Genomic DNA, 13,150 nt, shown 5'->3' with positions numbered 1-13,150 from the left:
CTGGCCTCCAGAGTACAGGCTCTCAGATGTGTCCCAAAGCCTCAACCAGTCTCGAGAATACTCAGGCTTCAAGGAGAGCATGACATTTGTGTGAGGCCTCAGAGGAGGGTAGAATGGAGGGACGGGGGTTTGCTTCAGCTGGAAAGCATAGCATAAGCAAAAACTAGGCAGAGGGAGTCATGCCCAGGCAAGAACTGGAGATGGTCAGTGTGACAGGGGTGCAGAGAGGGCTGTAGCAGGTGACAATGTAAGTAGTAGAGGCTGGGGCAGAGTCCCAGAACACTAGGCCCAGAGAAAGCCCAGGACTTCTTGCACCCTTCAGGAATTGCCACCTTTTAGGCAGTGTGGATGGCAGGGTCTCCCTTCCTGCTCCTGCCAGGGGCTGGCACCAGCTATATGCATGCCAGTCCTCAGTACCATTTTACATAGGGGTACACTGAGGCCTAAAGAGAAAAAATTTTGTCCCAAGGCCACAAGGGACCTGGCCACAGAACTAGCCTCAGTGCATTCTCCCAGGTAGATGCGGCAGCTGTCTAACCTTGGCTGCCTCACAGCTTGTCAGAGGTGCTAACCAAAAACTCAATGGGCAAGGCAGTGGCCATCCCATAGGGCCTCTCTGTGGGATTTAGAGAAAGGTGCCCCTCTGGGAGGATATAGCCCCTCAGTGGCCCAACAGGAAGGTAGAGTGTGGGCTGTGTCCTGGCATCCTTGACCCTCAGATGGGGGCCTTTGCTCAGTACATCCTTGACCTCCCCAATCATAATTCCAGCCATCATGGAATTATCTGTGTAGCAAGACTTGAACACTACTTCTGTAGGACCTCCCCAGAAAGTAGAATCTACTTTCACAGGGGTGATGATTTCAGCAAACTTTGTCTCCTTAGCCAAACAGTGAGCAGTGGGATCTGTTGTGCTTATCTGTGTATCTCAGCAACAAGGATCCCATTGGGTGCTTATAGGATGAAGGGTTTCTTTCAACCCTAAAACAACTTAATCAACCCCACTGTGCAGGTTGGAGAAGTGATATAGCTTGACCTAGTTCACACAGCTAAAAGTGGCAGGGCTAGAATAGGAACCAGGTCCCTGGGCCCCTCTATCCAGAGCCCCACTGTGCTCTAGCATGTCTGGGCCATTCCACACACATCACACTGCAGAACGCCTGCTCCCAGAGCCAGCCTAAGATCTGCTCCTGCCTGGGGAAGCCTCTGGCTGGCAGGACAAAAAAAAAAACAGCATGGATGGAGGAAAAGAGCCTGACCAGCTGAGGTTCAAGACTCATGCTGCCATTGACTCATGATAGTCTTGCTCCTTGTCCCTCACTGAGGCTGTTTCCCCTTCCATAGCATGAGAGGTTCCAATGATGTCCAAGAACTTTTCCCATATGATAGTCTGTGTTCTGTAGTCTAGAACAGAATCCTAAGTCCACGGCATGAATACCCTGGCTTGTGCCTTCCTCACTCATGGTAGACATCACTAATCAATCACCAATCAATCTTTCCCACTGAGCTCACATTGAACATCAGAATCCTTCTCAAAACAGTGTGCAAGGTAACCACTGATTAAAATTGACATATAAGATAAAATCTCCTTGCCATCTGTGGTCTAGGGAGAAGCTGGGCTAGAAGCAGCTTTAAGCAAGGCTTGTACCGCAGCTCCTGCCTTTCCAAGAGAGGCCTCTATGAATAGAGATCTCTGGCCCATGCTGGTGAGAAAGCATCAGACTTTACAGTATCCATCACTGCCTCTTGACCTGGCCCAAGACCCATGCCCTAAATGCACCCTCAAAGGGGTTTGCCAAAGAGCAATTCCTAATGATTCCTTATTCCTGAGTTTGTTTTTTACAAACTCCTCCATGTCTCAGCTTAGATTTCATCTCCTCCAGAAATCCCTTTAAAATTCTCTCTCTTGTGCCAGTTAAGAGTCGCTGTGGTATTCATGTTCTCCTTTAGTCAATCAACAAACATAAAGTGTTTCCAAGTCTGTGAAACAGCTGTGACCCTATCTTCAAGCCCAAAACCCAGGACAGAGGACTAGGAAGTGAGCCTTCACTGAATGAATGTGCCGATTCATCTGCAAGCCCTTATCATTCATTCATTTATTCATTTAATTATGTATTCCCATGCCAGGATATACAGGAACACTTTGCAAGCACCATTCTTTACCCTCTAGAACTCACATTTTGGAAAGGAAGAGTGCATTTAAAAGACATTGTACATATAATTAGAGGCAATAAGCAGAGACTATTCAAGAAAGGGGCTTGCAGGAAGTCTTCCCAAGGGTCTGAAATGTGAGCAGAAGCCTGAGAGGTGGGCAAGGGATTTTCTGGATCACCATTTAGCAGAGGCCAAAAAAGAGGACCTGAGAGGTGAAGTGACTGGCCCAAGGCCTCTCAGGCACAAAAGAGGGGCAGACCCTGATGCCCCACACCCAGCTTCTCTCTGTGGCCAGATGCCATAGTTCCATTGCAGGGAAGAACTGAGCCTCAGTCGGGCTTTTCTGGGTCTGCTTCTAGCCACCTTCTAGAAGGCCACCTCATAGGAAATAGGGTGTCCTGTGGATAGCAGTTGGCCCCAGTCTGCCCAGAGTTGAGGCAGGGCTGGTCTGCTGGTACAAATGTGACTTCAGCTCCATGAAAAAGGTGGGCAAGAGCACCTGGCCAGCCCCAGGAAGCTGGCCAAAGTCCCACCATGCACTTTCACCTGTGCTGGGTTGGTACTCCAGTGCGGTGCGGGCAGGCACAGCCAGCAGGTCTGACAGCTCCCCAACCTACCCACTTGCCAAATTGTACTTAATTATAATGATAAATGATGGCAGGCGTCCACAACCACATCGCAGAACATGACAAACACTCCACGTCGCTGAGCCAACAAGCTCCACTCCCCCCACAATGTTGCTCCCAAGCAGGAGGCTGAAAGGGGTTATCTGAGGCCACTGGCGGGGCATGGCCTGGGCCGGACACTGCCAGCCGGCTCAGGGTGGGCGCTTCTGGGCAGGGCCTGGGCCTAAGCTCTCACCCATCCCCCAGTGTCCCTTGAATCACCTGCTCATTCTAGCAAAGCCTGTCTCTGAGCATGAAAAACAACCCACCCTACCCCCCACCCCACCCCCCCGCAGGGAGTAGCTGGGAAAGGCGCTCAGCAGCTACCTCCTCCTCCCTACAGTGGTGTCAAAAGCACAACTCCAGCCACACCGCCCACCACCCACGCAGGCAATCACCCAGGGGAGTCTGACAGGGTTTGAGAAGGGCCAGGCAGAGTGAGCTGGTGAGCCCCGGGGGAACGAGGCTGGGCTGCAGGGGCTGTGACTCCTCTCCGCAGCAAGTCTTCCTCAGCCCATGGGGGTGGTGGGTGCACCTGGCATTGTGGGGCGGGGGAAATCATTACCTCCCTTAGGAGAAGCCCTTGACATCAATTCCAGCATTACAGGGTGGAGAAGGGAGGGGGACTGCACCTCTCTTCTTAATCATCGCTGCAGGCAGGATTTTGGAACAGCTTGCCAGGTTCTGGTCCTGCTGCATGGCCTTAAGAAGAGAGACTGGCCCTGTGCAGGCAAGCTGGCCTCAGCTACCACCACTCCATGTGCATGAGGGGAACTGCAGGGTCCGAGAGCCAATGATAACATGGCAGCTGCCATGGATGTGCACTTAAGCAGAGACATAATGGAGTGAGGCCAGCAAACTAGGGGAAGAAGGTAACCATGCAAAGGGAACCTTGTGCTAAAGGTCTCAGGACTGAAGATGACCCCAAATACGCATGGAAGGGAGACAGGCTAGGAGTGCCTGGGCCTACAGGGTAAGCTGAGTGGCCAGGACCTGGGGCAGGGCCTGAACAAGGAGGGCAGTGACCCTGGGAAGACCACAGCTGGGCCGATGAGTGATAAATGGATTGAAGGGAGAAACTGCCTCCATGCCACAGAGGGACAAGGATCTGGCCTGTGCAGGTGACAGCAGAGATGGCAGGTGGGCCAGCAGGGAGCATTTAGGGCAATCAAGGGACTTGATACAAGGGAGGTACAGCTGGAGGAGAAAGATCTGGTTTACAGCACCATGTAGATGGGAGTTCTGGTACTGAGACGTGGATATCCATGGGAAGCAGTTCAGCAGGATGTTTGTGTGTTTTCCTGAGGCGTCTCAGCACAGGTATGCAAGGCAGCTGGGTGCAGGGAGTATGTAGCATTCACTGGCACTCAGGTGTGGGCAAGGTGGCTGGGCTAGGTGGGAGGCAGTAAAGCCCCAGAGGTCCCTGGCCCAGTACCCATAGAGTGGGGCGAACTTGTTAATGAGTAAACACCTGGGCAGAACCCAAGCAGAGGCTGGAGTTCTGAGCCAACAGTGGGGCAGCTGGGAAGAAGGGAAACCGTAATGCAGGGCACCAGGTCCCCAGAGAAGAGATGGTTTCAGGAAAATAGGCATAGACAATAGTGCCTAACACCACTGAAGGGCCTGAGAAAGGACCACTGGGTCGCTGGACACAGGGGCCAACCAATCAGTGCCCACAGAATACTGCTGCTGACTCTGTAAAGGAAGGGGTTGGGGGTTAGGCAGGTGCGGGCAGGGTAGGGGAAACAGACCTGTTCAGTCTTCTGGGATAGTAGCAGCAGGCACAGTTTCCCCTGGCCCCAGGCCAGGAAGAACACAGGGAGGGAAGAAGTGGCTGCAACCTCCAGCTAGAGGTAGAGTTGGCTGGGGAGGGTCCCTGGGAGGATGAGGGTCCTGTGTTTGGAGGCACAGTCAGCCCACATCACTGAAGTAGGGAGGAAGCTGGAAACCCAATACCTCCACTCACTCTCTTGCCTGACAGTTTCCTGAGAGCACTTTCCACTGGGAAAACCCAAGTGGAAGCCAGAGGGCTCAGGCGTACTCCCCACCACCACCTGGCTGTTGGAATGTACCTCCTAGGACATGGTGCAGGAAAGAGTGGAAGCACCCCGCGGGGGAGCATGATGGTCTGGAGAGAAGCCTGGGCTGTAGAAAGAGCCCTGAGTGAGAGAAAAACAAATACACGTGAAGAGTATAGACTCCGTTCCTTCCACAAAGGGGTGGAGGGCCACAGGGCAGGGGCGTCAGAGGACCCAGAGTACATGGGTACATCCAGTTACACAGAGAAAGAAAGGGACACATGACTCAGGAAGGGGTGGAAGGTGGGTAACGCAGGCCATAGAAGAGGCAAAAGCGGGTGGATCTGAGCCTAGAGGTCTCAGAGAGGGTCCAGATGGGTGCAGCTTTCGGTGGCAGGAGGTGGGGTGTCCCCCTACCCTGCGCACGGGGGTAAGAAAAGGAGAGGGGCAGTGCCTGAGGCAGGAGACAGGGAACATTGTAGACCTCAGAGGGGCTCTCCCAGGTTGGTGTCATTCCAGGTGGAAGCAGGAGTGAGGGGCCCAGGGGTTCAGCCCAGCTGGAAGGGACTTGCCAAGGCAAGGCTGACCATGGAGGCATCAGATGCCAAGAACCAGGCATCAGGAGTTAAGGCATTCAGGGGTTGGCCAGGAAGTAGCTGCTTGGGGCATAGGTGTTCAGAGGCAGAGCCCTTGGTATGCATAGGGTTCAGGTGTGCTATGGAGGAGGGTGGTAGGAGCCACAGGCCGAGATTTGAGAATCCAGGGTGGTGTCTGGGCTCCCATGGAGATAAAGAGACTCAGGGATGGCCACATAGGCTGGGGAAAAAGACTGAGGCAGGATAAGGGAAAGGCGTGGCCAGAAGGAGGGTTGTCACAGAGCCTGGCTGGAGAGGAAGGTAGGGTGTGGGGCCTGAGTAGCCTGAGGTAGGGGAGGAGGGGTGGTCTGGGAAGAGGATGCAGAGTGGCACGGCAGGCACATCGGGCACCCGCTCCCCTGCGTCAGCCCATTGCAGCCCATTGCAGCCCACAGATGCAGCGCCTAAGCCTCAAAGGGCAGGAAGCAAATGCCTACCTCCAAGACCTGGACCTGCAGGACCCAGACATGCCTCTCTGAGTCCCACTTCACACGCATGCCTCCCATAGCAGAGGGGCTCAGCTCGTTTGGGGAGGGAGAGCCCCTGCTATGGGTCTACCCAGCCTGCAAGGACCTGAAAAGAGCCATGTGTGAGAGCTCAGGCGTGCTATTGTGTGGGTAATTATGACCACAGGGGAGCGGGTGCCTTCAGGGAGGAGGCTGCCATGGTATCTCCAGGCAGTGTGGGCAGCTAGGAGGGGGAGTTGAGAGGGTACGTGGGGTGGGCTGCTGTGAGGGCCATCTGCAGAGGGCGTGGAGAGGGGTGGGTAGATCTGGGGGTGTGGGGTGATATAGGGTGCACGGCAGCTCTCACGTGAGCCTGTGTGTGGGAGGAGGGGAGGATATGGGTGGGTGGGAGCTAATTAGCTAGAGCCTGGTCTCCATGCAGAGCCTGGACGCCAGCCCATGTCTGGCAGACTCGTCTCTGCCTGATCCACCCCCCAGTCTTACTGTGGCTCCCCCACCTGTCCCAGAACCCCCAGAATCTCACCAGGGACAACCAGGCAGTCCCACCCAGGGTCCTCCCAGCCCCCCCAACTGGTTTGTCACAAAAGTTAGCGGAGCCAATGAAGAGTGGGGGGAGGGGGCTTCTGATTTATCTATGGGGCTCCCTTTCCAATGCTGACTTCCATGGGGCCAAGGGCACCTCCTGGTCCAGCCCAGGAAGGCCTGGAGCAGGGCAAGTGCTAGCTCAAATCATGGGGCCAGTGAGAACAAAGCAGTTCTTTATCCCAGACCACTCGGTCCAGGAGGCTCTGTTCACACTCCCCTGTGGGAGGTAGCCCAGCTCCTGAGCAAGCCTGGGGCCTGCCCTCCCCTCTGCTCCTAAGATGACCTGACCCTCCACTCCCACCAAGCCCAAAGGCCAGTTCTCAGACCCAGCTAATTCAGGAAGAACAGAGACAACAAAGAGTTAAAAGCAGGAAGAACCAACTCAGCCTGGCCTGGTGGCAACAGAATGCCCCAAGGAAACAGGAAAGTGGCCCTTGGGAATGACAGACATGTTTGTCCGGCCCTGCCCTGGCTCCCAACTGTCCTGGATCAGGCCCTCTGGCCTCTGGATAGACCCAAGGGTCATTCTAGGACATGGGAAGGGCCTTATCTGCCCACACCCTCCCACCATTTCTTTCTACTTCATCCTACTTGATTAATAACGATTCGATAACTGTGCAATGAAGCAGCTGAGGAGCAGCTCCAGACATCTGTCCATCCTGGGTCATCATGCCACCATCTGCCTGTCTGTCCCTACACACCTCAGTCCATCAATTCATTGATACTATTAGGCAGTCAGTAAACATCCACTGATTTATCCAACTGTTTCTACCCATCTATCCATCCACATATATTATTCTGGTCATCCATTGGGCTGGCCAGCCATCTGTCAATCCATCCCACCATCCAAGGATTCATCTATCCATTGATCCACCATTCACCGTCCACCCACAGTCATTCATCCATCAATCTTCTGTCTGTCGATCCAGCCTGCCATTGACATCTCTGCCACTGAACATTTGCCCACCTGATCATCCACTTGCTAACCCATCAGTAAGATTGAGCACTCTGGCCCCTTCAGAAGTCTGACAAAGGCCAAATCCCAATTCTTTCTTCAGTCCCCCTGTTGCTGATTCCAGACCATACATCCTTTTCCTCAAAGGGCAAAGAGGGTTGTTCTGCAGCTTCAGACCTGGCTACACCTCCTGGCCCACCAGGGTGAAGAGGAGGAGAAGACAGACACCAAGAACAGTGAGTGGGAGTGGTCCCACAATTGCCTCAGACCACCCTCACCCCACCTTCTGCCCATGCCCTGGCTCCTGTTGCAATGGCACCACATCAACAATAACCATCTTCACACATGCAACTGGCACTGTACACATTTTATAGACAAGGTGCAGAGAGGCTAAGAGATGACAAATGAAGCTACCATTGATTGGTCTCTGCCTGTGTGGCCAGCTGTGCTGTGCACATCACATACATGATCCATCTAAACCCCAGAGAAATAGGGATCCCTGTTGTCATCCTCCTTTTACAGCCAAGTTCACTGAGTCTCTGTAACTCATCTAGGGTCACAGATATGGAACATGAGAGTGCTGGAATTTGAACACAGCTTTCTTTTTTTCTTTTTATTAAATCATAGCTGTGTACATTAATGCAATTATGGGGTACCATGCGCTGGTTTTATATACAACTTGAAATATTTTCATCAAACTCGTTAACATAGCCTTCCTGGTATTTTCTTAGTTATTGTGTTAAGACATTTATATTCCACACTTAGTAAATTTTTATGTACCCTTGTAAGATGTACTATAGGTGTGGTCCCACCAATTACCCTCCCTCCACCCAGCCTCCCCCCTCCCCTCCCCTCCCTTTCCCCTTTCCCCATATTCTTAGGCTATAATTGGGTTATAGCTTTCATATGAAAGCTATAAATTGGTTTCACAGTAGGGCTGAGTACATTGGATACTTTTTCTTCCATTCTTGAGATACTTTACTAAGAAGAATATGGTCCAGTTCCGTCCATGCAAACATGAAAGAGGCAAAAGCTCCATCTTTCTTTAAGGCTGCATAATACTCCATGGTGTACATATACCACAATTTATTAATCCATTCGTGGGTCAATGGGCATTTGGGCTTCTTCCATAATTTAGCAATTATGAATTAGACTGCAATAAACATTCTGGTAAAAAATAAAGAACACTTCACGAATTTGCATGTCATCCTTGTGCAGGGGCCATGCTAATCTTCTCTGTATCGTCCAATTTTAGTCTATGTGCTGCCAAAACGAGCACTGAACACAGCTTTCTGACTCCAAAGCCCGTGCCCTCCCCATCCCCACCAGCTTTCTGCAGTTTCTGCTGCAACTAGGATGTGCCCTAGAGATGGTTTTGGTAGGGGGCTGGCAGCCCAGGAAGCATTAAGCTCCAAAAGCCCCACCCATTCCATCCATAGGGGACATCAGACCTAGGATGGGGGACTGGGTCAGGCATTCAAAGCAGAGAAGGAAAGCCAAGAAGGAGGGAACTGAGATTGGGCCCCAGGGGCCAGGACAGGAGAAGGAGGCCACTGCCAGGAGTCAGGAAGGGGGGGGGCCTGAGACCTAGACAGTCAACAGACAAAGGCCTGAGAAAGGACGGAGGCCCTGGAGAGCCGCTGCTGGGTCTATTAATAGGTTTGGGTCAGGGTTGAGAAGGGCAGGCAGGCATTGGTTTTTTTGTTTGTTTGTTTGTTTCATAAACTGCCCCAGGCCTGAACAAAGTTTGGGAGGTCTCACGATGAGCCCTACTTCAGTAGCAAAGCCAGCCAGATGCTTCTGACAGCATACAGTAGGCACTCAGCAGTTACAACCAAGGCCTGGTTTCCCCTGGGCTAGTGGTGTCTGAAAATTTTAACAATTAACTTTCTCCTGCTTATTCAAGTAAGACATGTCCATTGTATCACTGCAGAAAGTTTTTGGAAATGAAGGAAAATGCGAAGGAGAAGAGCTCAGCTGTGATTTATGTCCAGGAAAAGCTGTGGGCTGCCAAGACTTAGCTGTTGGAGCCTTAGGAAGCTTGCCAGAGAGGGTTGGAAACAGTCTCCAAGCAGCCCTCTGGTTTTCATTTGTCTACCCATACCTTAGCAAACATATATTAAGCACCTACTGTGTGCCAGACTCTCATATGCCAGGCAGATCAATCCCAAAATCTGGCCAAGACCAGAGAAGTCCACAGTATCTGGAATAGGAAAGGGCCTGTAGTGGTAAGCAGTGCCCTCTAAGAATTCAGGTCCTGATCCCTACAAGCTCATACATGTATGATAATTTTCCTAAAGACATGCTGAGTCAAGGACCTGGAGAGGGGAGATGATGCCGGGTTATCTGGGTGGGCCCTAAACACCTCACAAGTATCTTAAAAGAGAGAGGCAGAGGAAGGTTAAACACACAAAGGAGACAGACACGTGCAGAGGCAAAGAGATTGACATGATGAAACCACAAGTCAAGGAATGCCGGCAGCCCCTGAAAGCTGGAAAAGTTAGGAAGGATCCTCCCTTAGGGCCTCCGGGAAGAGTGCAGGCTGACCACACCTTGATTTCAACCCAGTCAGACCGATAAGAACTATAAGGGAATACATTTTTGTTGTCTGAAGCCATTGAGTTTGTGATAATTTGTTACAGAAACTATATTAGTAATGATTGTCCAAAGAAACAGAACCAATAGGCTACACACAAAGAGAAATGGAGAGAGAAAGATTTATTTTAAGGAATTAGCTTATGCAATTATGGAGGATGGGCAAATCCCAAAATCTACAGGGTGAGTCGGTAAGCTGGGGACCCAAGAGAGCCAACAGTGTGGTTTCCCTCTGAAGGCCAGGAGGCTCAAGACCAAGAAGGGCTGACATTTCAGTTCAAGTCCAAAGGCAGGAAAAAACCAACATCTTGCCCAAAGATGGTCAAACAGGAAGAATCTTCTCTTTCTCAAGGGAAGGGTGGCCTTTCTGCTCTTCAACAGAATAGGGAGAGCTAGCCACAGTGGGAAGGGTCCCTACTGAGTCCACCATTCCAAATGTTAATCTCATCCCAAAATACCTCATGGCACATCCAGAATCATGTTTGACTAAATAACTGGGCACTCCATGCTCCAGTGGAATTGACACACAAAATCAACAACCACTGCAGCTATAAGCAACTAATATAGCCTTGTGTGCCATGAGAAGCTCTGTCTTTGTCCTGAGGGCAACGAGAAACCATGGAAGGGTACCAAGCAGGGCTCCACCAGGGACAGAAGATCTGTGTCATGGTTGGACAGGGACATGGGGTGGAGGGAGTGAGATATACATGGGAAGTGAGTAAGCAGGTCTGTGTATCGAGGACACAAAAAGTGGAGAGCGACTTGCAGGTGGGGCAGGCATAGGCAGATGGCAAGGAAATTGCAGATTCAACTTTACAGGGGGTTCTAGAGTACCTACAGCTATCTCTGCCCCTCATCTGCACAGACACCACTGGGGGATGTGTTAACAGAGGCCAAGCTGCTGTGGCTGTCCCAGAGCCAGCCACAGGACATTGGCCTCTGCCCCCACCCCAGGAGAGAAAGCCCTCAAAGCTGTGATCTTGGCCCAGCTCATCTTTAAACTTGTTCCTGGAGGTGGGGGGAGGAGGAGGGAGAGGAAAGGGCACCAGCCTTGGGGGAGGAGGGGGGTGAAAAGCATCTTTTTTACTGAAGAAAACAGAAAACCTTGCCTCACCTCAGCTGTAATAAGCTAATTTTCTCTTCTAAATGGGGCGTAATCAAATTCAGCCCCATAGCCTCATTTCCAGGCAACTTTATTCATTGTTATTTTTATTCCAAGAATTCCTTGGCATTTTCTGGGAGCCAGTGAAGTGTTTAATAGCTGCCTAAGTAACAACGTGCCCTCTTTGGAGCAGAACTGAGGCACAAATATTCATAACTAGGGGTTATCCTGGGAGGACTTATGAGGTCAGCTAGGCATGGGAATGAGGCCTGGGTGGGAGGACTCCTGGGCACCTGGCTGGCTTGGTGGGGGAACTCTGGCTGGGGAGGGGGCTCCAGCTCAGAGGCAGGAAGGTTGTTCTAAAAATGCCCAGGAAATTGAGCAGAGGAAAAAGTCAGGGACCTCTGGGTTATTGGGAACAAAATGAGGCAGAGGTGCCATAACTATGACACAGAGGGCATAGGTTCCTCAGAGCTCCCATCCTCTCTGGCAGCATTAAACACCCCTGACTACCCATTAAATCTATTGGATCCCTGGAGCAGCCCCAGGACCTAGCAAGGAATATCCAGGCCTTTAACACACCTTCTCTATGGCCAAATCACAGGACACTCTGTACCCAAGGCTGTTCCCAAGAGCTGGGTGGGATCTGCATTTCCTCTATGTCCATCATGAGGCAGCAGCAGGGGCTGGGGATGGCCACCAGAAGGGAAGGCATCTCCAGAGGACAGTGAGGAGATCACTGCCATAGCCAGTGGGGCCTGGGCTAGGCTGAGCTCGACTGGGGGAGAGGCCACACATCTGACACAGCGGACACAAACGGTGGAATCCACCAGGCTTAGGGGACATTTGGAAGCAGACAATTTAGACACGGAGGAGGTGACTGCCAAGTTTGAGGCCAGCAGTGGGCAGCTGGGTATGATGGAACTAGGTTGGTGGCTGCTGTCCAGGGGGCATCAGTAGAAGCATGGGGTGCAAGAGAAGCCTGCAGGGGTTGGAGATGCTGGACTGGAGAGAGAGCCATCAGGCAAGATGTTAGGACTCACCAGGTGAGGTGGCCTGACCACTTCCAAACTCAGTGTCCCCTGACCATCCCCTCTGCCTCCTGTGTCCAGGGAAAAGGCTTCCCCAGCCCTGTGGACTATTTTTAGCTTCCCTGGGTCCCCTCAGTCCACCCCGTACGTGGCCACCAAGCCCTCCTGGGCTTTGTGGGAAGTGGTGAGAGCAACAGGAGGTGTGGCCGGTATGGTTCTCATTCATGTTGCTTAAATCATTAACTGGCTCTTTTGTAAGAGTCATTTGATGTTAAGGAAGTCTTTTGATGCCTTTCAAAAGCTCTCTAATAAGTGTTTCTAATCCTTTTCTCTTAAAAACAGGAAGTTACACTTTGCAACCGTAAACACCAGAAGGTCCGAATTTGGTTGGCGAGGGAGAAGCACAGGCTCCCGCTGGCTACTAAACCTACCCAGCCCTGCCAAGGCTGGTGCCCAGCTAGTTCTTGCGCTGAGGACAGAGCCAGGAGCCCAGATGGAAAACGCTGAGCCACAGACCACCCCATGGGTGACCCCTTCCCAAAGAGGATGTATCACACCCACAGCCCACAGGGTCCTCTCCAGGGGTCCTTCCCCAGAAAGGGGCCCCACCAGTGCCCAAGCCAAAAACCTGGGCAGTCGTCCTCAGTGGCCCCTCTTAGCCCCATCCCCTGCTGTGTTCTTCCTACTCCCTGGATCTGGCATCCTCACTCCCCTGCAGACACCCTCCCTGCCTGCCCGCTGCCTGCAAAGGTGCTCTGCACTCTTCTTTTCCCTGGACAGGGTCCCAGGACTGAACTGGGAGCTGCTGTCTCCTCTCTTTCCCTGCCTGTCACTCTGCTGCACCCCCAAGCAGTGCCGTGTCTCCCTGGCTATGCTGTATCTTCACACATGCTCTGCCCCTGCCTGGAACACCCTCCCTCCACTTTCCCACTCAGCAAACTCTCC

General features: G+C 52.2%; 1 non-coding gene across 1 annotated transcript; it reads right to left on the bottom strand.

Moving 5' to 3' along the window:
• Nucleotides 1-8,650: 8,650 nt before the first annotated feature.
• On the bottom strand, nt 8,651-8,756 carry LOC128595034 (U6 spliceosomal RNA). Its single transcript, XR_008382728.1, has one exon. It is a non-coding gene; the product is annotated as a U6 spliceosomal RNA (small nuclear RNA).
• Between the last annotated feature and the right edge of the window lie 4,394 nt (nt 8,757-13,150).

This window comes from Nycticebus coucang, chromosome 9 (genome assembly GCF_027406575.1).
Source record: "Nycticebus coucang isolate mNycCou1 chromosome 9, mNycCou1.pri, whole genome shotgun sequence".
In the NCBI taxonomy this organism is placed as follows: domain Eukaryota; kingdom Metazoa; phylum Chordata; class Mammalia; order Primates; family Lorisidae; genus Nycticebus; species Nycticebus coucang.
This window is presented reverse-complemented; position numbering and strand designations above follow the sequence as displayed.